The sequence below is a fragment of the Venturia canescens genome, chromosome 6 (assembly GCF_019457755.1).
Source record: "Venturia canescens isolate UGA chromosome 6, ASM1945775v1, whole genome shotgun sequence".
Lineage (NCBI taxonomy): Eukaryota > Metazoa > Arthropoda > Insecta > Hymenoptera > Ichneumonidae > Venturia > Venturia canescens.
Window position 1 is genome coordinate 5,891,047 of NC_057426.1, and position 24,983 is coordinate 5,916,029.

Genomic DNA, 24,983 nt, shown 5'->3' on the forward strand with positions numbered 1-24,983 from the left:
TATTTTCGGAATTCGGACTACCGAAGTAGCCGGTTTTAGAGAAAAAACCGATGAAATAGTCGATGATTACGAGATCGTCGCGATTGAACTGAAAACGTCGAGTACACGTGATTTACCTTTACGCTGTATCAACCGGAGTAACGACATCGGGCATGGGGAAAGGTCCGATGGATCGGAGCTTCGAAAACATTCGAGATACTTATCAGCCCCATTCGCAGTGATCAATCGTTTTCAACGCACTTTTTTCTCAAAACAATGAACTCTTTTCCGGCAATGTCGCGATCGCTGCAACGATCATTGTTCGTGCACAGTGAAACATTGAGATATGGTTTTGCGTTCGTGTAGCTGGAAAAGAGGGAAGAGCTAGAGCGGGGCTCGATTATTTTTCAATAGCAAAATGCTGACGCGACTTCGACTCGTGTAGTGGGTGGAGCTGATGAGGCTGGATTTTCAGTTGCCGTTGGGACTAAATTTATTGAGGATATTCTCCATTCGCCCTTTTTCATAAATGACAAATCGTAATTTTTCATTATTTTTGTCCCTGTTAAGAAAGCATACGAAAAACTCGATAAACGTTGTGCCAGCGATAGAGAAAGGTCAGAAAATAGGATTTTGATCGATGGAACTTTCGTCATATTCCGACGAGGCAAACTTCAACGTCGTAAGGTTAAGTTACTAATGGAGGAAAGTACACAGTGCGGAGCAACGAGCAACTTCAACTTTCAGTTTGCCCAGGGAAAAAGGAGTGTTGTTTTTTCGCTTTTCGATATGCTCGCCCGGTAAAGACAGTAATTATTTTGGAAAGAGACTCCACGCGTATAATGAGGTTGAGCAACATATGTATATGAAGCCCTTGGCTGGGGGCGACTTCGGTAATATATCCTTGCTTCTTGTACATTGAATTCTCTCTGCTTCTCGTATCGTCGTTGCACGAAGGAGTAGTACAAGTTGGCCGCAATGAAGTTTGTAACATAAATTTTGTCGAAAGAGAATGTGGAGTTGAAGAAAGAAAAGACAAGAGAGGGCGGAAGCACACGAATGGGGAGGGGGGAGGGAGCAAAAGAGAACTGGGTTGCCGGAGACGGAGGAGAGAGAAAGGAGAATGCTTTATATTCCGCCAAGTTCTCACAGTCAAGACTGACTCTCTGACGCTAAACACCCTTTCTGGATAATTGTCTCGTTAAGATAATGAGTAAGAAAATAGTTCTATCCTTTGAAGACATAGGCAATAATAATAAGTTAGATCTGTAAATGGCGCAGCCGAAGCCGGAGGCAATTCTAGGCTTTCGTTTAAATTTCTAGCCGGAATTGTGGACTCGAAAAATGGATGGACGCACGAACGTACTGGGGTTTATTATTCTCAGTTTAATTGGTACGGTGACCGATCGATCGATCCTCATTCTTGGATCCTTTCTCGGAAAACCGATCAAACTTGACGTGACTCGTGTGAGTATTTTTTGGCGAAAAATCGCCATGCGAAAGGAACTTGCTTATCGTTGGAAGGAAGTTGTATCGTGAGGGACATAGAACCGTATTATACGCTTGTGATGGGCGGAAAAATGGAAATTTTTTTATTAGATATTCTTCAAAATTTCGTATTTTGTTGGAAAAAAAATTGTAACAAAAAAACCGAAAATTCAAAACAATGAATTTTACAAATCCTTAGTCCAGGCTCAGGCTATTATTATGATAAATAAGTGGTCTAAATTTGGTATGGATCGGACTAATAGTTTTTTAGTTATCATGTCCACGGCATCTGATGCTGAAAAATGGGAAAAAGTGGAATGCAGCTGGAGTTGCGCCATTTTTAGAAATTTTTTGATAAAAAATATGGTACAAGTACACGAAGTTCTGGTAAATGTTCATCACGGTTTTTCAACAAACATTTATTTTCTTGTCGAAAAAAAATCAAGAAAATCACGTTTTATTGCGTGCTCGCAGAGGCTCTGGCACGTGAAATTTTCTATTGATTGGAAATTCGATGGAAATATATTCAGAGTATTGGGAAGGATCGCGACATTATATCGGGGAAAAAATGCTTTGGAACATTCGTTCGTTCGTTTTGTAACGTATCGATTGCAATGTGCAACAAAAAAGCAAGAGATTCACTGAAAAATAACAGTAACTATGATACTTTATGTGTTTTTGTACTCTTTTTTCGAGCATTATTTTCAATGAATTTCGTTGAAATCTTGGCCATCTGCACTCTCTCGAATGTAGGAGGATTACGAGGAAGTAGGAACTCTCGGAGAGCATCGGGGATAATATACATGTGTGTTTAAACCGAAGGGAGAAGAGTACATGCGACCATGCATACGAGTGTATATATTCATATACGTTAAAGCCTGAATAGTTGCTCGAGACCTCGAGAATGCATTTCTCTCGCCTATATTGTCGTTTCCACCATCTCGACATCTCACACACGCGCACACACGACGAATATGAGCATACAACAAGGTACATATTCCGTAAAGCAGCAGCAGTGGAACAAGCGCCAGTCACAAGCGAGTTTGTTGAATAAATTTCTCGTGTAAGAGCAAAAGTGAAGACACCCAAGGATTTGCTTATCCTTTGGTTTATGCCACCGACTCTATAACTGTTTCCCCTCATTCTTCGTATTATTTCACTCTCGAACTAGTAAATTTTCATGGAATATTTACAGTGAACGCAGAATATGTCTGAGGAAATGTATTTCTTTCAGCTCCGTATTTTTGGGTCTCTTAACTTTTCAAAGTCAATTTAATCATGGAAAGCCGATTCAAATTCGTGGCTTTCGTGACTTCGTATTGTTCCTTTTACGAATAAAATGCATTTCACTCTGTCAACGTCACCGAATTTCATTCAGATCGCTATTCGTTGCAATTTTGATTGTGCATCGAATATTCTCATTTCATTTTGATTTTTTTTCTGTTACCTTACCTGAAGCTTTAAAACTCATTTTCAGTCCTTTTTCGCAGACTCTATGGCGCATTTTTTCGAAATTGTCTTTCGGTAAGACATTTTCCTTCGCTTCCCTCACACACGACGAACCTGAGCGTTGCAACGCGGATTTTAATCAGCCTGAAATTACGAGCGTCCACAGGAAACATCGCTCCAATTACTCGTACGAAAACGAGACGGTTTAAGGCCGAAAATCAAGAGAAGAAAGCTGGTTCACTGTAAAAATCGGAGAGAAAAAGCTGGTCTGTTCTATATAATTGAGTTTGCGGCGGGGAACACATAAAATGGTAAACATGAGAACATTATGTAGCGAAACAGGAAAATCTCTTCTCGCGGTTATGCAGTTTCTGCGTGTTTTTGTGGCCATTTCAATGTGTGGACGTGCTCGTTTTCGTAGCGTGTCTTCCGCGGATGCACCTGCCATTATCTTAATTAAACGTCACCGTGCGAATGTAACTACTTTGCGGGTGTCGGCGCATCGAGAGACAGAAAGCGAAGGAGGCGGCCATCGGAGATGAGGGGGGCGCGTCACCAGCAAGCGCGAAGCTTTTCCTGTTTTTCTCGTCCGTGTATCACCCTTGCTTATTCCATTTTATCCTCGCGTACTCAGCCCCGAGATCCCCTTAAAATGCTCTATGAATCCTGGAAAAAGGAAAAGTTTGTGTGAAAGTTTTTGTTCTGCGCACGTGGCTCTGCCTGCTGGGATTTCCGAGTTGCCTTTTGATTCTCCAAGTTTGCTACATTCGTTCTGCGTGCTGTCTGCGAAAACAAACAATTGGAAAATTCGTTACGCGATAGCGTAGCTTCGAATCGCGCGGCAGAGTCCAGAAAATATCGATGTTTGCGAGTAATTACGTCGCGCATACTTGATGACCTCGTCATAGCGATGATCGTTCTAAATTGATACCGCGCGGGCTCACTCAATTCTCGAACGAGCATTCCCTCAATCGTATTTCCGTCGCGCTATTTTCGATCGATTCTCATCGAGCCTTTATAAATTTGCTTGTGCCGCGACGCCGCTGCACGCTCGCGAATTTTCCGATTCATTCGTTGGCTTAATTCGAACGGTTAATTGTCAATTCCATCGGTGGATTAATATTCTACTGGCCAATTATTGTCACTCAATACCAGAGAGCGATTGGCTCGCCTCGATGCTGGACCCGCCTAAAGTTGTTCCACGCGACGAGAAGAGAAAACAAAAGTTAACAAAGCTGTTGCACCGTTTTTTACAACCGCGCACAGCAATTTTTGAAAATCGATTTTGGTGGGAAATACAATCGGATTTTATGCTGGACATCGTAACAGGAAAAAGCCGATAAACCAGAATCGCCGAAACTCGATGGAATATACGGTCGAAAAAACATATCGATCCGCAGCCTGCACTATAAAGCAACGGAAAAGACCGTAAATCTTGTGATTTTGAAGAATCTTTTTATCCCGCGCGACTGCTGCGAATGAGGAACGAAAAATAGGGTCTGGATTTGCGATGCGAGTTTTAGACGCATGCAGGGCGGCGGCGCGGCAGCCACCACGGGGGAGAATAACTTACGGAAACTGCTATTCGTCTTCTATCATCGTCAGGTGAGAGTAAAAGGAAAGTCTGCGGATGACACACATTGCGTTTTTCGCAACTTTTTCCTCCACACATAATGACGACTAATGCTACGAAGGCGTTTGAGTGACACCGCGCGTGTTTTTCCACATTTATTTTATCAAACATTGCGCGATTTTAAATACGTACAATCAAGAATAAAAACTTCACGTTTCATCATTGATGAATCGATCAACTTCATAATGAGAGAAATTTGACTCGATGAGGGTTGCGTGAACTTCGGAGCAAAATTTTCCTTCTTCCTTTATTTCGAGGTCGATTCCTCATTGGAGAGTGGAAAGCTGCGGGGGTCGGGATTTCGATCCGACTCGATACGTCCAACAGTTGTTGTGTGCAAATTTGGCTCACGTGGAAAATCTTTTGATGCTTTTTCACGAGCATCTGTAGTTACAAGATGCCCTGGAGTTTGAGGCTACGAGAGGAAGATGGAGAGAAAGAGAGAGGGGCAAATAATAATAAAAAAGACAGGAAAAATAGTGTGAAACTGACGGGCTGTCGGTGAGGTAAAGAAGAAAATGAAAATGTTCAGTGTATGTATATATAAGTGGAGCTTTAACGATCGAGGCGAGTTCTTCAAGACTTTGTTCGGACGTCTCGTTTTCTTTTTGTTCTCTCTTTTGAACCCGCGACTTTTAGATTTTTTCTCTCTCCCCTCCCTCTTCTTACTTTTCCTTCGGTCTTTTGGTCCATCAGGAGGACCATTGTGGGAGGCAGCATCACTTTCAGCTGTCTCTCCCAGAGAAAACGGTCGCAGTCTTACTCATGTTGGTCTCGTTTATATTTGCCTTCTCTCTCGCTCTCTCTCTCTCTCGGTTTTTCCCTTCAACCGTTAGCCAGATGCGCTAGAAAAAATATATGAAAGACGTACAGATTACGTTGAGATCACTCGGCTAGAACCGAGACGAGGTTCAAAAGGGAAAAGGCGAGCGCACGAGAAGCAAAAGCAGGCTCCAGGTGTACGGAACGTCAAAGATCCGCAGGAAAATAAAAGAACCGCCATTTCTTTTGGAGCGTAAGGGCCATTCGCATTTCAACGACGCGATTGAATTGTAATTCATTGTTATAGAAAACGATTCTGGATACACGTGATGAAAAGAAACGATTAGAAAAAATCAATAGCACCTACGAACATTCAATTTTAATGGAAATCGAAAATTGAAACTTTCAAACGATTCACGAAAATCGCATTTTTTTAAGGGTTGTACACTAGCTTTTAGGCACACTTCCTGTGCGACCATTTGGATTTAATGAAACAGGATCCTCCCAACTTTTAAGAGACAAAAACGAGAATAAGGAAATGGAATGTTTTTAGATATCAATGACGTCTTGAGAAAGCCTTTTGACCGGTGAAAATGACTTGGGTTTGACAACATCACGAGCCAGCTGTATAATAGAAAATGGCTGTTGTCACATTTTGCTCGACGATTTTACTACGAAAGTATTTTAACCACTATAATAATATTAAAAATTAATCAATCTCATCAACTGAGTTACGCATAATTTTAATAATTGCGAGAATAAATTTAATCGTTTCTTCGATCATGAAAAGAGCAAAAGAGTTCAGTTGCTTTTTCGAATCACAACTAACGCATGATTTTCTTTAATGCTTTTGGCCTTTTTATTCATTGAATATGCTGCCCCGCTGCTGAAGGTCCGCCGGTTTCACCGTGAACTTACAAACTCTAATGAATATTTTTTCATCGATTTCTGACGAGTTACATCGAACTTTTGTTCACTTGGGAATAATTTTATTTCCTCCATTATATCCATCGACCTGTGCTACGAAAATCATGAGGAAATCGCTATGCGAGAGACGAATGAAAAAGGTCACATCGAACGCGGCGACGGCGTATCTTTTTCCGTAATTCTCTCTATTAGAGAACGTCTGAAAATTATTCTTTCGCATCGCCGCGTACGTCATCGCTCGAGGATAGTAACGGCTGTTCCACCTGCCTTATCCGATACGTCTTCCACTGTCTTCTGCATCACCGAGTGCGTCTCTTTCATTATTAAAAGCTCGAGAACTTAAAGGTATATATCAAGAGCCGTCGCCGCGCATCTTCATATACATGAAAATCCACTTTTTCTTTTTCCATTTTTCCATATTGGACGTGACTGGATACCAGAAAATTTCTATACTTTAAAATTTTCCCAAGTAGCACCTGCGCGTATGGCATGTTATTAAAATCTTTTTCCGCACATTTTTACTCAAACGCATCCTCGAAATGAATTTCATGTCATTGTCTTTCGTCGCTAACGGCAACGTTTTTATTCGCCTCTGCTTCTCGTCGCTCGAAAATCAGCCCCGTAAAAAGTAAGTCATCGCAGGACCCCTCCAAAGCGGTCCAATCCATCGATCCCTCATTCCACCTGGCACGAGTTTATTGCACGTGTGCTTCTCCGGAAATATTCCACATTTTACGAAATACTTGCACGCAGCAAATTTATAATGGTACGTACGTTACACGAAGATAGACGTTTTCATCCTGATCCGTCTCTCTCTCTCTCTCTTTCTCTCTCTGTACTTTCGTTGTACACAGTGGTTTCATATACGGTAACGGAAGAAGCGCGTAAGAAGCGGAAGAGAACGTGTGCGAAACGCTCTTGTCACAGGGAACTTTTGTACTTTGCCCGGTGTGCCTTTCTCCTCTTTCATTTTCCGCGTACTAAGAAAATACGTGAAATATCCATAGGATTTTCCACACAACGTGCAACCATTTTTACTCCCTGGATCATCCGCGCTCTAGTTTATCATTTACTCTCATTGCCATTGCTATTTTCAGTCTTTCCTCGACGTCTCATTACAATCCACAAGAAAAATATTCCGATGTGTGCAGAGAATTTTAGTATTTTTCGAAACCCCTCGCCTTGGTTGCTCACTGATTTTATTACGAAACCGTTTACAAATTACCACTTTTGAGAATCTCACTGTTTTTTAAAGTCCTTCAAACCCTGATTGCTCGCTGATTTTCTTATCAAACGGTTGATGAGTGACCACTTTTCAGAATTTCAGAATGTCTTTGAAACTTCAATTAAACTTGATTCGTGGATCAAGTACGAATTGTTTAAAACGAGAAACGATGCGACGCGACCGTAGTTTTGTCGTAGGAAATCGTAAAGGGCAAGAATTGCGATCGCAGGGCAACGATTTCTCATCGTTTTCACTAGTGATCCAATCATCAGTTTTCTTCAAATTCTCCATCAGCTTGCATCGTTCTTTACGGTCTGTTCGAACCAGAAGAACCTATGCCCAAACAAACCCAAAGTCTTTTGCATCCACAGATGCACTTGTACATGTGTATAGATACGGAGATGCACATATTTCGAGTACGAAGGAGATAAGGGATATGAATGCTGTATACAAAGTATAATTAGCGGGAGCGAGAAGCTTCCTGAATAGTGCGAAAGTTCCGCCGCACCAACTTCGAAATTCCGGGTCTCCTTTTCGCGCGAGAGTCTCGCTCGTTCGGATATTCCATACGCGAACTTGTTGACTCGAATCGTTCCCGTGTTCGTTTCTTTAATTGTCTGAAATAAAGCTTATCGCGTGTTGGCTCGGTCCCTTTGAATTTCGTCGCTTTCCTATGCGAGGAAAAAAGTGTCTCCGACAACTATAAAAGGATGCCTGATCGCATCGCACTATTTTCCGCGTGATTATAACTCCGGCTGCTGTTGCGTTAAGGAGATTGAACAATTTCCTCGGAGCCTGAGAGAATGAGTCGGCGTTTTTTTCGAATCCGAAAGATCGCGGGGCCCGAAAGACATTTTGTTTCGTCACAAGCACAGTGTTCGGCCTCATTTAGAGGAGAATTTTCTGGCCGTGCTCGCGAAGAGTGTCCACACGTTGAAAACAATTGGTTGCAAAGCAGCGGGTGCTCTCCAAAACCGAAATAGCCCACGCACGTAAGCAAACACGGACGGGACTTTGAATCCGGATGTATATTTGCGTCCCACCATTGCCAATTGTCGGGGATACCGGCATGCTCGCTGCTCCCACAATTTCTCACCGAAATGCGGCCCCGAACCGCGTGCACTAACTGAGTGACCAAACGCTGAGAGGTTGTCGACGGGGATTTCATTAGTCGTCATGTATACGAACGTCATGTGGACAGGTAGGTGGTCACATTTGAACATATCCGTATGTATACGAATACGACGTATTTGTATGTGTCCGAGCGAGCAGGGCACGAGAGAGAGAGAGGGGCTTCGATGAATGAGAATCCACGTATGGCGCTCTTCGCGAATTTATAGGGCAATACGTCACGAAACATGCTAAAGAGAAAGAGGGAAGCGGGCCGTACGGGGGCGAGAAGCGGAACGACGACATTGTGAATTTGATACGTGATTTAGCGGGATCACAGTGACAAGACAGTTACTGAGACGTTGATTAATTACTCGCTGATGCTTGCCATCAGCTGAGCTGCCTAAGTACTAATTACACGTCTCGCCTCTCCCCGAAAACTCATCCTTTCGAGATTGATATGAAAATCCTTTAAATGTGGGAGGTCCATTGCGAAATAATTGACCCGAGACTCTCGCGATCTTTTTTTCTAACGTGAACTGCAAACTGGATGGAGTCGAGTGTTCTTTGGACCATGAAACGCAGCTCGGGGGAGTTACCGAAGTTTCATTTTCCGTCAATCTTTTCGGTTTTGGACGAGAAAATTAATTGCGTGGAGCAGAAATATTTGAGGGATGCTTCGAAAAAATGGATCGGGGAAAAAAAAATTTCGTAATTCCCCTCACCGTTCGCACCGAATTCCAATAATCGTTTCTCGTAGTTTGCTTCCCTGTCACGTTCGCAACTTGCCATAACTGTTAGTAAAATAAAGTGCTGTCTTATTCCCCCAAAGAAATTGTAACATTTTCGTTCGGTCCGCTGAGAGGCACCTGGCTAAGTCTCGTGCGCGCAGTGGCGGTCGCACCAATCCTCGGGGGCTGAACGGACTCTTCGGTTTTTATGACAATGGTCCTTCTTCTGTCGTCGCACAGAGGAGATCGTTGATTTGAAAAAAGCAAGTACGCACGGTAGTACTCGAAGTGTAAATAAAATAATAGAAACGGAGTTCAATGCGTGCGTAAAGGGGGAAGACTGAAAACATTTTGTCGTTTGATTTCAGAGTCTTTCGGTTCACCGGACCGTCAATCGAGGCCTCAATCCGACGCAGATGCTATTTATATACTGAGCTGAAAGGAGTCCCAAAGCAGAAGGTAAGCCCAAATAGTTTCGTTTAGCATTTTTACGGGAACACAAGAATCAATTATTCTCCGTCGAAACGTACAATAACGTAAATTTATTATCATTGCTCTTGTTTCTGACCTGTTCAGTTTGAGGAAAATGCACTACTGTGTCCCTGGTGCCTCATGCCGTGTTTACGCTTCACTTTTCCCGCAAGATAGCATTGTGTATACGTGAAAATAAATGCAAATGAAGCCGGGCGCAGTCACCAGTCTTGTTAGCCGTTAAAGCGTCGCGTATATATAATGCCGGGGATGCATATACGTATAAATATATACATAGTCGTGTAATATTAGTGGTACAAAAGGCGAGGAAGAACCACAGCATAGGGGAAAGCTCACAACGGTGGAGGAAAGGGTTACAGCTGCAAGCATCGCTCTCTCTCTCTCTCTCTCTCTCTCGCTCGCAGTGTTTGCCAGCTCAAGAAGAGCGAGTGGATCGTAAGGAGTGTTCACGGAAATAGCAAATCTGCTGCACTCCTTGCGGAATAACAGCCGGAATTCTCTCTCCAGGTCTCTCCGGCAGCAGCAGCAGCAGCTCACCCTCCGTCTTCATCCTCCCTCGTCTTTTCTCTTCTTTCACTCGCTCGCAACTAAAGCCATACGCTCTACGTAGCCGTACGATATACGATAGCTTCTATTCGGCGCAGCAGAATTGCTTCCAACTACGCTCACACGTACGCCCGTGCATGGGGACAAGTTTGCATGTGTCGGAGCAAGCCTGCGGCTGTGCGGGTGTGTGTAGATTATAGCCCAAAGGCGAAATGTTCTTTGGGCCACTTGGCGGTGCCAGAGAGCGCCTGAAGCGGGAGAGGAGAGCGCACGAGGCCGAGAGGCAGGGAGGGCCAAGGGAAAGAGGGTGGAAGACTAGAACTCACGAAGGTTTCGTGCCGCACCGCAATTAAATTAAGCAAAAGCGATTAACGATTAACGGCAGTACCAAACGAATCCTCCCTCCGCTTCTCCCAACCGCTGCTTTTTCCTCGCACATCTATTAAAGGGCCTGAGAGTTGAAAAGCATGCTCTCTCGTCCTATCTCAGCCCTTTACCAAGTACTGAATATTACATTTGTGTACTGTGCTCCTCTCATCTCAACCAAGTTTCTTACCACTAAACAGAAATGTCTCAGTTCTTCCACGTGAAGCTCATACTTCAAGGAAAATGGCTCTTTTACGGCAGGCTTGAGCCCAATATGCACGTGTCTTTACATTCGTCCATCCGCAGCTCTCTCTCTCTCTCTCTCTCGAGTTTCCTACCAAAAAACTTCCATATCCTTTTTTACAACCACTCTTCCTCTGTGTTACAACTCTACGAACAGTCGCAATAATAACTTTCACCGCACTGTAACCAGCGAGCAGCTTCCCCCACGCTTGACGACCCCCGGTGCTCGTAACCGCATAAACCGACCTCGGAGAGCTCCAAAATTTCGGAAAACTCACGAGCTTTTAGATATTTCGACAAACTCAACTTTTCTGACCGACGATTCCATCAGCAGGATGAACATCCATCCGGCCTCAGTGCTCTACGAAAATAATCATCTGGGAGAAACAATTCGCAGAAATTGTGAATTATCAAGCTGTAGAGGGCGATCGAATTCTGTGGAAATGTTGAAAATTCTCATGTTGCGGAGAAAAATTAAACTCCACGAGCTTCCCAATTATTTCACGAGGTCAAACCACCAAATTTTTCGTTCCATCTCGCGAGCAACGCGCCAAATGCTTTACGCTAATTTCATCCCCACCGAGCCATGACCACTTGGTGTCTTGACCCGTTCGTTGAAGCTACGTAATGTGTCATCCAAGTTCGATCAGTCGCATAGTGTCGAGTAACACACACGAGATGCGTCCCAACCGCTCCGAGTCTCTTGTGTCGAAGCACCGTGCTCAGTTATAGCGTTAACCAGAGACGCTCGTCCCTCTCGCTCGGCTATTCGAGAACGAGGCAGACGGAAGAGGGTTAAACGCAGTTACAATCTGCAGCCTTGTTCTCCTGGTCGATGGATCTGAGCTGACATCGCCCTATGTTCATCCCAATCTACGGCTGCATGCTACCTTGTTGCGAACATATCGTACCGGGAACACACGCGCACACAAATTTGGGCACAAAGCTCCAGAGCTTTGAGCTAACATGGACTCTCTCGCGCATAAACAGATGGGGAGGAGCTTCCGCGACGAGCTGCTTTTTCTAACGAATTCCAATGAACCTGTTACGCAATTTTTGTATGTGAGAATCAACTACTTTCAATCCTTGATCAAGCTCCGGCTTACTTAATGATTTTAAATGACGACTGGATGCTCCGTAGCATGATTTTACGAGGAGTTCCGGTCTCCAGCGCTTCCTGACAATTTTAATTCTTATTTTTTATTTTAAAAATCCAACCACGAGATGCTGTCGCACGACGACGAGTTCCAGCTTACTTAATGGCTCCAAATTATAGCTAAAGTTCTCTCATATTATCTTACGAAGAGTTCTAACTTTCAGGACTCTCTGAAATGGTTTCTATATTTTTATTATCGATCGAAAACAAACTTCAACCGCGAGACGTTATTGTCTCACTCTGATGAGTTCCCTCCATCAATGCTTCTAATTCTGTGGTGCGATGGTCTAATCCCGAAACTCGTCACTCGCCTGCGGAAGTAACAGTGAAAAAAGCCGTTGCGGCCATTCCTTTCTGGTGTACGCGAGCTTTGTGCAGAACTCCCAACACTCCACAAACGCGGACGCACACATTTTATTCGAATTTTTCGTCGATTTTTGAATAAATTGAAAAACCTCTTACGTGACAGAAAGTTCCTACTCATCGAACCATTCATTCAAAGAGGTCAATCCCCTCAGACATCCACTAGTTCGAAAATATTCGAGTCGATTATCACTCCGATGCTTGCATCGGAGTAAGTTGTTTTACTCGCTGTAAGGTGTCCCATGAATCGATGCCCGGCACCCCAGGGCGTCCATCAGCGAGCAAATTAGCATTCACCGAGCATTAATATGCCCCATCGGGAGAGCTCATTTTGTTGTGTGCTATGTAAATATATACTTACGCGAATCAGTTATGTACTGTTTGTCGTGCTAAGAGGTTGCTTGAAGAGTGAGAAACAGAAGGGTCGTTACTTTTTATGCCACGTCACGAATGATTTTCTCCCTCTCTTTAATATTGAGAGCGAGATTGCAATTTGTCGTCTTTCCTACTTCTGCTGAACGTGTCCGTTTCAGACTTTAGCGATAAAAGCCTAATTGCTCGTAATTATTATTTTAATGACACATTTCACTGAAAAGCAACAACTTTATTTACCTCGTGCTTCAACTCGGGGTTTTGTGACGCTCAATGCAAAAGCGAAGATATAAATTCCGAGCTCATTTGGCCGTCAAAGTAAAAGCTTCTGCTGATCTTTCCTTCATTTCCACCCCATTGAATTCGCAATTTTGAGCCCTTCAATGCATTCGTGTTTTGAAAAAAGTTCTCTACCAAATTCTGAGTAATTGTTTCATCGAAAAGTTATTTTGCTAGGTTTTGTAACAACGGGAATCCAGAATTGTTATATTTAGCACACTAAATCGGTGATTTACACACTCCGAGAAAGGGCTGAGGATATAAAATAGTTCCTACGATCGCCGCATCCTGACACAAACGCATTCGTACCGAAATATTTCGAAATAAATATTGAAGTAATCTTCAAAAGTACGGCACCTTTGACCGGACATTTATTTTAGCCTACTTCAAGACCTACTCCGGTAAAAGTTCTTATTTTGCACAACGAACGTTCATGAAAATTCAATTTTGTCCCCATCATAATAACACGGACGGTAATTTTTCGTATTTGATTCTCTCCGCGTGTGATGAAGCGTGTACCAATAACACGATTTATTATTAATTGTCATATCTGTTTCCCATTGATGTCAGGTCTGATTCACACGCGTGTGGAATCCGGCGTATTTGTTCTAGCGAGAGTTTCGACGCACCGAGAAATTTCGCGTCTATTCACCTCGAGTTCGAGCCCGTAGCAAACCGCCAATTTCTGGGGATATCTGTGCGGGGAATCGAGCAGGACAATAAAAAATAATGGATAAGACAGAGGAGCGTTGGACGATGAGAGTCTCTGCGGCTAAAAATCAATTGGCCCAATCAATGGTTTCTCGAGTCTGTATTCAGTGGGATAATTACAAGATCATTGTGGTAGATTGACGAAGGCAATATTAGCGGGCATGGGCTACGAGGCGCGGTCCGACGACTTTGTCATTAGCTTCGGATATTGCATCGTAACGTGGCGTAGAGAGAACTACGTCGAAGGTACAATTTGTAGCGTGTTCACTGTACGCGGTACCATACGAATCCGTGTTACGTTCGGTAGCAACGAGGAGGGGGGTGGGGGCCCTGTTGAAACAACTTTGGGGCGTATACCCAAGCGTCCAGTCCTTGCTGAACCGCATATTAGAGAGTTCTACGCGATATACGCGATGACGTGACCAATTGCAAATATCATGGTACGCGACATGATGTATCGTCGTCTGTCGAGCGAGGGAGAAGGAGAAGAAAGAAGAAAGAAGAAAGGCACCGAGCTAAAGGCGAGAAAGAGTCCGAGGGCCAAGTTTGTTGTTGGAGTGGAGATTGAGGTTGCGTGGAAACGAGGCGGTGGAAGAAAAAATGGCATCGTTGCTCGAAGGCTCTTCGTGGGGGGGTTAAAAATCATGGTTTCAAACAAAATAGGCATTGAAATACGACAAATGATTTCCGTTGCAGTCCCATTTTCCTATCACGAACGACCCTTTTCTTCTTCTATTTCAGAGCTTCCTGGTCTCGAAAGCCAAGTTGTATAAATTCTCATATAGTTTTTCGTCGGTTTTCACGGGGTGAGGAAGGGCGACTGGATTTTCCGATAAATCCGTGCCCTTCCGGTGAGACAAAATAACACGAAATGGTGCAAGAGCTTCAGACAGTAATTCCGAGAGTCCAAATGTTTCAATTTAATGCCACTTGATCTTGGTATATGTGCAGGAGAAAGGGGAGCGGAACGAACGCACAGAGAAATGTTCTCGTTCATAGTTGCGCTTAAGCAACCCTTGCCGCGGTGAAATAACGCTGCGATAAGCCCGCGAACATGAAACTCGGCGGTGGTAACACCAATTGACGTATTCTCGACGCCGGAATTAATTATTTTCATTCGTTGAGCTGAATTACCGAATTAACCGTTGCCTGGTTTCGCGCGCCCAACCAAACACAGTCAAAGACTAGTCGTTACAATAGCGAGCGTACGCTTCAGTCTTCTATTGGTTTATTCATCCTTGTCTCTGACTCTTTCTCTTCCCCCTTCCCGCCCTCCCACTCTCTCTCTCTCTCTCTCTCTCTCTTCCCGCATGTCTATATTTATATAAAGTTGCAGTTACCGTTCTCTCTCGCTGGTGGCCTTTAGATGGCGTGAACTCTGAGCTAAACGTTCCCTAACTCCCGTTACTAGTAACTAGTAATTAAGCGAGGCGCTGCTGTGTGAAACGACCTACCCTCTGTTCGCAGAGCTCGCCCTTCCTCTGCTCCCCTATCCGCCCTCCTTCGTCCCGTTCTTCTCTCCGCTGCGCGAGCTTCCTCCGCGTCTCCTCTCGTCTCTCTTCCCCCCCGTGCAATACGCCTTCGAACTCGGTCTGCGTTATATCGACTGGTGAACGCGACGAGAAGGCAGCCGGCATTAATTCAGATGTGCGAAGGGCGCATTCCTACTTGACGTTTTTTCTTCATAACTGTGCGAGATAATCGATCGCGTTGGGATTGGAAAAAGACTGGAGAACAGGATTGAGATCACTGAAAATAGCTCGTTTTACGACGTCTTCAGTCCTGGCTCATCGCGCCAAGTAGCTCGTCGATTTTTCGACCCAGAACGCCGTTGACAGGATTTTTTAAAGCGCCCTCCTCGAAAACTCACTCCGCCGATCGTCACCGGAGACCCTTGCGGATTTTCACTCCGAAATTTCGATTCCGCAACGCTCTTCCGTTGCTCGGGAAAAGAACGTCGAATTAACGACTGCACGGCTCGAACCAAGATCCACCGAGGCTGGAACGTCTGAATGGGTGCGAATTTATGACTCGGGACTAAACCTGCAGCAACATCGTTACTTCACACGTTCGAGAGGTCGCTCCGGTGCATCGTTCTGCTTGTTGAGAGATGTACGTGTGGGTAGAAATGAAAATAAACTGAGCGTGACCGAGCTCCGCACCCCCGAGGTATCGTCTTCTTTCCCTTTACTCTCTGCCTCCATCGCGTGTGCGGGGACAATCCTCGTATACGCCTCGTGCGCGGCGCTCGCTGACGAAATTTTACGCTCTCACCTATATAACGTCGAGAGTTATCGGTCCCTCGAGACCTCCGCGGGATCACCGATAGCCAGAAAACAAAGGAAAAAGTGAATGGAGAAGAAACCACTCGTATCTCGTCATCGGCGAGACACCTAAAGTCACAGAAATTCAAATGTTTCTTTCCATCGATCAAAAAAACGGATCACCTGTCAAGGGCTTGAGCTTCTCCATTTATACGATCCAGAATTTACCGATTAATCCTGACCCAAGGCCCCTTAAGGTACACACGTTCTAACCATTTTTTTACGAACTCGAATATTCGACAAATAAATGATTTTTAAGGTCAGGTTACATTTAATAAAGAATTAAAACTTGAAATAATCGTTTACGGAATAATTCAAAATTCCTCACACAACTGTCGTCTCACGGATAGAAAAAAATGTAAGGAATCCACAGCGACGATAAATTTCGAGTGCGCCATATTTGGGCCACCAAAAAATACGCTCGTTCGTCCGTTTTAAACATTCTTGGTCCCCGGCTTCAGCCTTGTCCAGTTCGACAAATAATTCTCAAAATTCCTCCAATTTCGATTCCCAATCGAAGCCCGACGAATCCGCATTTTTTCGAAATTATAAAATTTTTGAATTTTCCTCCCTGATTTAATGCTGCAAAGCTTTCCCTGCTCGAGGGACTGCTGCGTTCAAACGAGCCTGTCGCATTTTCTTCCTCCCTTCATATTCTGCGCGGTTTTATTAAGGAGGGTGGCTACCGACGATACAATGTTGCCATGCTAAACCATGTTAAATACATAAAAAATTTCAAAATGATAAGAATTTAATAAAATTTGGTGAACATATTCTTTAGTGACAAATTTGACAATACAAAATTTTTAAGATTTTTCTTCTGTACAGTTATCGAGTAATTGATCATTAAGAAATCTGCTTTAATGCGTAATTACTCGATAACTAAGCAGAATAAAATTTTGAATAAAATATGGTGTCCTCGCACTCGATGTTGAAGAATAACATTATCACCAAATTTGATCAATTCTTTATCATTTTGACGAGTGTAGCCACCCTCCTTAAACTCATTTCGTTTGTACCGAATATCGAAAATATGTCGATCCATCGACGGACGAGCGATTACCGAAATAACTGGCGACGCTTCCGGAGTCGGGGTTTTTCACTGCATGTTCATTGATTCGTGCTGTCAACTTACGAAATACGAGCGAGACACGCTCGTCGCGCGTGGTCAATATCTGTTTGCACTCGGCGATTGAATTTGCAGCGTGAATTCATACACGTTGGTACTCTCTGATGAGGTACACATCGAATCCGGCATAACTGGTCGACCGAAAAATCCATTGGGTGCGGGGAAAAAACGCGCGAAGTGGATGCGAGAAAAGCGCTGGGCAGGTCCGCTTTAATTGTTCGAAAAATGTGTGTTCTTGCATCGATGCATTCCCCTCAGTTATAACGAGGTGATACGAGCTTCTCCGAACTCGCGTAGAATGCCAGATATTCCGGCAACGATGCATCCCGCATTCCACACTTTGGCTCAGGGTGATGCGAGCTTTCTTGGGAAATTTCTTACCACTTTATCCCCGAATGCTCGTACTAATTTTATTCGACGAAGTGGATGAACGAGACTCGTCAACTTCCCGAAGAATTTGCCTCCCGATGGAATCCAACCACCAAATTTCTACCGATGCATTCGCATGGAAAAGTGCTCCATCGACGGCTCCGACGTTCCTCGGGCGAAGGAACGAGATCCGGTCGAGAGCAGCGATCATTCTCGCCGAGAAAGTGGGCACGAATTGGACAAACGAAAAAAAGAAGAGTCGAAAACCGAGCTTATCGGTAACTGGATTTATAATTTGATGAAAGCATTGAAAATTATTGATATTTTGAAAAAAAGGAACTGAAAAGGGCTCGAGGGTAAGAAAATTTGGGCAATTTGTTCAGTCGCCTGAAAAAAATCGCAAGTTTGAGACTCGAAAGTTAATATATTTATTGGGTGGCGAAGATAAAGTTGAGAAAAATGGAGGGGTAAAATAGTCGCGACAGAGAGAGTCACGTGAAGGTTGGCAGGGCGAAACGAGGGTAGGGCGAAGGGGGCTGAAGAGGAGAAGGCGTTAGAGGGGGTTCTCGGTTAGAAGAGCGCGTGAATTCGAGCGGAGGGATGGGACGTCGCGGTGTGGTTCGTGAAACGTCCGTCTTCGTGGCGCTGCGCCCGTCGTAAAAGCCCAGTTCGCTAGCGTACGGCGGTCTGTACGGATGAGCGAAGTAGTTGCGCTGGACCACGCGTGCTTTCGTGAATCCGAACGAATATTTCCTCAATTGTACACCGAGTTCCGACGGTTTCTTTCTCACTGCGAGTCCCCGTGGTCGCACTCTTCAGCTTTCAATAAAATCGCGCAGTTTATCACCAGTGACGGACGTACTTTATTTCTCTCCTTTTTATTATTATTTTCCTTTCGAATTTCCTGCTCCCCCCCGCCCCCGTTGCATCGAATCGAAATAACGACGAAGAATAATGTGTCACAAAACGTTCTCGAACGAGTGAACTAATCAAGTGTGATTCTACGTGCCATTGTGAGTTTATTTGCCAGCCGAGGTAGCACGATCAGTGAGGATCGAAAAAGGGCTTTTGTTCCGGCGGAGTAATTTTTATCGCAGAGAATTCTCAAGATCGTTTTTTGTTTCGGTGCTACTTGCTTGTCATTCACCTGTGTCATTTCGTTTCCCATTTTGACGGGACCATCACGACTCCCGTTTCCCGAAAGCATTCAAAGGCTTATCCAGGCTTATCTGACGTTGCTTTCTCTTCCGACACTTTTTTTTCGACACACTTTTTTCACCTCCTCTCCGGCCCTTTTCTCTCCGGGAAAAAAACGTGAGGTGAAACGAGTCATCGCCGATTAAACAGCTTCTCGAGTCCAGGCTCTCCCCGGTGGCATGGGGCCGGACGAACGGGGCTGCTATTGAACACTGAACACACGAAACGTGGTGTTTCCATGTCCATACGAACACGCGTATACACGGTGACATCGATGTTTGTAAGAGGAGAGATATCGCGCTAATTGCGGTCGATGGGACGCGTGAATATTCGCACCGAATGTTTTCAACGTTTTTTCGTAAATTGCTCCGCGGTTTGCCACTGACGGATAATGAATTAAAATCGCCGTGTTCTCGATTCTGCATCTGCACATTGCGCGCTGCATATTTATACCGGAACTCGAGAATATCTCGTTTAATTTCTTTCCTTGCAATCCTTTCTCGCTCGATAATCGACATTCGAAAGCATTTCCATATTTATTTTCGCTCTTTCTCCTTGAACGACCTCGCGTCGATCGGTGCACTGGTGCGAGAAGAAACGCTCGAAACTTTTCTCTCTCATTTTTCTGGAAGTGTCAGGCAATCGGAAAAACCCTTTTTCTGCATTCAATTTCCATTGTCAACGATTTCTTTTGATCCCTCGTCAAGCAACCGTCAATAAAATTACAATTTCAATGATTGTGGGCGGCACGAGTTTGTCGCGTGATTTATTTTGCTACAGAAATTTTAGCGGTGCTAAAGTATTTCATGGACACGTCAGCAGGCACTCGGGAATTGAACTGTTTGACGACTCATCGTTCCAACTACTAAAATCATAACAATTTTCTTCGTTATCATGATTATACATGAATTTTTAAAATCGCATCGAAGCCTCATTTTTCCAACGTCGATTCGAGGAGAGGGCGTGATTGCATTGTTCACGCGAATGTAACAAATATCTGTAAACAGAAACACTCACACATGCACAAACGAACGTGACTTTTCCCAGGGAGAATGCACTCGCAAGCTCGCTAGAAGGAAAAAAACATTCGATGGAGATCGAGGCCGAAGATTAATTCACTTAATCCCATGTACTCTCGGCCGCACGAGGTCGTTGGTGCTTCGCAAACGGCAATCCGCAACGGTCAGGCAAAACAGTTTTTGTGTCGATTTTTGTTACAAACGAGTGCAAATTTACGTTTCGGATAGAGTAGAGGCAGGAAAAAACTAGCGGAATAGAGTTCAGGTTAAAAGTAAAATTAATCTCAAGGAAAAAAATAACGTTTGGGGGGGAAAGAGCGAACTCGGGCTTCAGCGCCAGACGAGTGTTGGAGGGCGATACGTTCGAACATAACCTATTTGGAAGAAAATCCGACATTTGTTACGATTCAAGTGGAATGATAATTATTTCGTAATGATTGATCGGAATGGTTTATTGTGATGAAATTTGGTCTTCTTTCGAGCCTTGGACTCTTTCTTAGGGACAAATTATTAACTCTGCTGAGGAAACTGTTTTGTATGCTTTTTTTGAAGTTAAATTTCCGAGCTGAATTTCGACCCCAATCCGTCAATCTGGGATACGTAAAAAAATGTACAAAATGTCGACTTGGAAGAAGATCGTTGGTCGTTCGAATCGAATATAGAAGTCATCTTTTAACCTATGAAGTTCGGGAATAAATTCTTGCAATTATGAAAATTGAGTATTTCATCCACAATTTTTGGCGAATTTACTGTTTCATTGCATATTGTATTCGATTAATTCACGTATTTACTCTTTTCTCCATAAAATTTGATACAATTTAGTAATAAAAATAATAAATCGTCTAAATTTTGTTTTGATAGAAAGTGGTGCGTGTGCAAGTGCTCGAGATTGTAAATTGTAAACACCTTGGGACTGTGTGTTAGTTGACGTCAGTGTTGTTCGGTGGCGCTAGTGGCGAGCTTTTTTTCAATAGTGTCGTGTTTGCCGGGGTGCATCGTCAGGTATTACAATACTGGCGTTGTTAACGCCCTCTGTACGTGAAACCTCAAATTAACTCTGTCCTTTCTCGTACAATGGCCCGAGTTGATTGAAACTCCCGCGTTACAAAAGAAAAGAAACAACGGAGATAAATAATAGTCCAATAAACAGAGCGAAATAAATGTGAGTGAAAAAGAAAGATAAAAGTACTGAAAATTTGGGTGTGGGTACGAATTTTTCGTGAAAATGAACACTCGAATGTTGTTGTGCGAGTTTAACTGAAAAGCAAACCAAACAAAGGTGATTTCGTGACCGCCATTGTTGCGCCACGAACGACGCCAAGAGACGAGTGTCCCAAATAACCTTGAAATCACGATCGCAATCTTCCAGCTGGATTCAGTGTGTGATAATATTTCTCAAATTCAATGAAATCGCATGAAATTCATGCTCGACGAAGATTAATGATACAGTGAATACGATCAATAACACAAAGGTCAATTGACTGGATAATAAATAACTGTTATGAGCTCACCGAATCTTTTCTCCTAGTCGTTCGTTTTTTTCCCCGAGTGTACGATGAACAGTGACTTTCAATGCGATGGAAAACTGGCCATTTTTTATCAGTGATTTTTGTCGTCCTATCAAAAGTTTTGGATTCGGAGCCACGAGGAATTCGTCACGATAAAAACTTGAAAAGTTAACACAGGAATTGTTCGATTATTAAGGTAAATATCTTTCGTATACTCAATTCTGTTTTCCGTTGTGAGAATTGCCATCGCTCCGGCATCAAACGAAATAAAAATCGAAAAAAAACGAACTTTTTTTCGTCCGGTACGATTGTTCATGAGAATTCACAGTGAACGCAAACGACACTGACAGCAATCCATTGCACGATGCGCTCTTTTCCATTTCGATTATTATTTTTCCACTTGATTGATCCGTACGTTATTTATATTGTAAATTTTTTCAACTATTCAATACGTTTTGATATTACGATACTGATTAATCCAACAGTTTTATAGGCCTAATTTTCGTACGCATAATCTCTTAATAAGAATAATGCGAAATGATTTTCTTTGATCCTTCGGCGATTGGCTCGCTGCCAAGTGAACCCGTGCAAAGATTCTTCCGCGTCTCGTCTATACTACCGACTCGTATGCATACGTAGAATCACATAGGCTTGCATCTCGTTTTTCACGGTCCCCTGAGCGCAGTGCGCCCGAACGAGTCCGATACGAAAAGCTATATCTTAAATTCTATACTCCCCCGTGGAATAGACGAAGAAAGGAAGCGCGGACGAGTTCGAATACTACCTGATTTCGCCGTTGCTCTTTGAGCTGCGCATGAAAATATATATTATTCTCAGGCGTTCTCGGAAACATTAATTCATAAACCAGAGGTCCGGAGCGAACGGCTGATGTTTTTTCCTGCTCTTAAAACTTTCATATACTTTTCGTTGACATTCGAGACCTCAATACAGTCGAGAATTTTATTTTCCCTCACGGCTCCTTGCACGCGAACGTTTCGAGTTCGAACAACCGATTTCGAGTCCAAATAATATTTTGGGAAGCTACGTCGAATGAAAAAAAAAGCGAAGAGCAGTTGAAAGAGCCGAGGGGAGGAGCGGCGAGACTGAAATTCAATTCTCGGACTATTCGAATCGCGTTATCCCTCTGCTTAACCGGGATTCTCAACCAGGAGAAAAAAGGGAGTTTAAGAAAAAAGGAATGGCGTGCTGAATCGAAGGAGATTGCAGTAATTATTTGCGTCGCTTTCTCCCTATTTCTCTTTTCCTCGTTTCCTTCGTACATTTCGAGGATAAACAGTGCGATAGCGCAGCGAGCGAGTTATGTCTCAGGTGTGCGTGCGCGTGTGTGTGTTATGGAATCGAGAAACTTTTAGGACATCGCGGAGATGCGCGGAGGAGCTGAGTTTGGGCATATCGTTTTACCGCTAGTGATAGTAGGCTCGGTCGAGCATACTTAATTATCATCAAATTGAGAGATTGCGGGGCAGCGGCAATGGGATGGCGCGGGACGTGGGAGGGGGAGAGTTGATGCGAACGCCAAGTGGGGCACACGCAGTGCTTTACGGAGGTCGGAGAGGTCGTTGAATTCACGAGGAGGACGAGACCGGAGTTCGTTGAACCGAGCTCTTTCCGTTGCAGACCCCTCGAGTGCATAGAGATTCGGCTGGACCCGATCATGCGTTTCGCTAAAACTTTTCGTCTTCCCGATCATTTTTATTTACAATAGTTATTCGGAGCTTCGGCAATTTGGTTTCTCGTTTATTAAAACGCTCCTGACTGAAGCGTTCGGACGTCCTTCGAGCTTTTGCGAGCCCGTCCCGTCGCTGCGATCCCACTTTTTCACTCGCTCCATCATTTCGAGTCTCCGTTCAAACGAAACGATATTCGAGCCTGATTTTTAATGCTGAAATTGAGCCAACCTCATTTCAAAAAACAATGATCAATTACGCGAGGTCGAATTTTCTCTCGAGATTGAATGTGAAAAAAGTAGGCTTCTTTGGCCTCTCATTTTTGAACATACGGTCGAACAAAAGCTCGCGCCGCTTGATTTTCGAGGTCAAGCGTAGCAGCAGCGGCCCTTGCGGTCCGAGTGTATACTTTCGACATTTCTACGCCGCCGATCCAAGTGAAAACTGGAACAAATGTACACACCATTCGGCTACACTCGAAAGTGAACGATAATGCAATAGGAGGAAAGTGTGACGATGCTCTAATCGACCAATTTTTTATTTCACCAATCATTGATGCAGAGTGAAAAACAACGAATTCCAAATTAGCCAAGTAACAAAATCGAAGAATTACTGGAATCGTTGCAGACTTTTTTCAATTCATTTCGTTCGACTCCAGCGTTGCAGACTTTAGTGTCATGAAAGTGTGAGAGTAAAAATCGACTCGGAGTTTCTACGGTCAGCGGTCTATTGAGAGAACGCGTGGTCTCTGTTCGGTGCGTCACAAACGCATCGTTGACCAGCAGCGAGTCGCGACAGCGGCGTTGTTGCAGTGCCGAGTGAACGGTCGAGCGCCAAGGGGGCCAAAAAATAGCTGTTCGCTCGACGCAGGGACAAAAAAGAGGATCGAAAGGGCCGGAAAAGAGATTGAAACGAGAGGGAGTTCGGCGGACCGAGAGCGACCCTATGCGGAATGGAACGCGTTTAGTTCAATGTAACGAAAAAGCAGGAAAAAAAGAAACACGAGAAATAAAAAAAAAAAAAATAAATAAAAAGAAAAAAAATAAAAAAATAAAACAAATCTCCACGTTGCTCTGAGTGGAATGTCGTGTTTTACGAACACGAGCACGACCCTTACGAGCTTTCGCCCCTCTCTTTCTCTCTTTATCCCTCTTTACCTATTTTTCTTCCTCTATCGCCGGGTGATAGCACTCGACAATGCTGTGTTGGACAAAGAGAATGGAAGCCATTATCCCGTGGTACAGGTGTTCGCACCCGCCCTTCGCCAAAAGTTGTCCAATCGTTCATTCTCTGCCGCCCCCCGCGCCCGCCTCAAAATCCTCAAATTTCTTTCAGATTTATTGCCTGACAGCGCAGATACTTTACCTTCCCAATTCATTTTTTCGCTTCTGTTTCATTTTCATTTCTTTCATTTTCTTTAATTGGCGCTGACGCACGATTTTTTTTTTGGAACGATGTCAAATCCATTCGCCGACAGCGGGTTCCAGTATTTTCTCATTTCGGGATCCCACTGGTGCTATTAACGTCGAAACGCTACGAACTTGTTTCACGTCACTGTTTATTTATCATTTTTGCAATTTTTTCACTCCAACGAAATAAGCAAAAATAATATTTTCAATTCGCCAATTATTTATTTCACGAATCATTGATGCAGAGTGAAAAGCAACGAATTGCTAATCAGACAGGTAACAGAATTGGAGAATCACTGCGATTGGTGGAGAGCTTTCAACTTTAGAGAACGATCGATAATTATAACAATAATTCATTCGACTATGAAATTTTTGTCGAATTAAACGATGCTGATGATATAAAAGTCCTGAAAATATCAAAGCACGTGTCTCCCTGCTTTTTATTCTCCATTTCTGTATAAACACAGAGCCGCATTGGAATTGGAATCGTTTCAGTACAAGTCTCATC

The 24,983-nt window shown here is 43.7% G+C and overlaps 1 protein-coding gene across 12 annotated transcripts in view; it reads left to right on the top strand.

Annotated features, from left to right (window-relative positions):
- The window catches only part of LOC122411909 (T-lymphocyte activation antigen CD86-like), a 302,994-nt gene that overhangs the window by 31,879 nt on the left and 246,132 nt on the right, over positions 1 to 24,983 (top strand). For 4 of the 12 annotated variants that reach the window (XM_043421002.1, XM_043421007.1, XM_043421006.1 and 1 more), the window contains one exon: positions 9,673 to 9,763. The gene's annotated coding sequence lies outside the window, so the exon portion shown is untranslated. Of the gene's footprint in view, positions 1 to 9,672; positions 9,764 to 18,339; positions 18,690 to 18,717; positions 21,575 to 24,983 lie in introns of those variants that run through there. The other 8 variants (XM_043420998.1, XM_043420996.1, XM_043420997.1 and 5 more) reach the window with 8 other exon arrangements.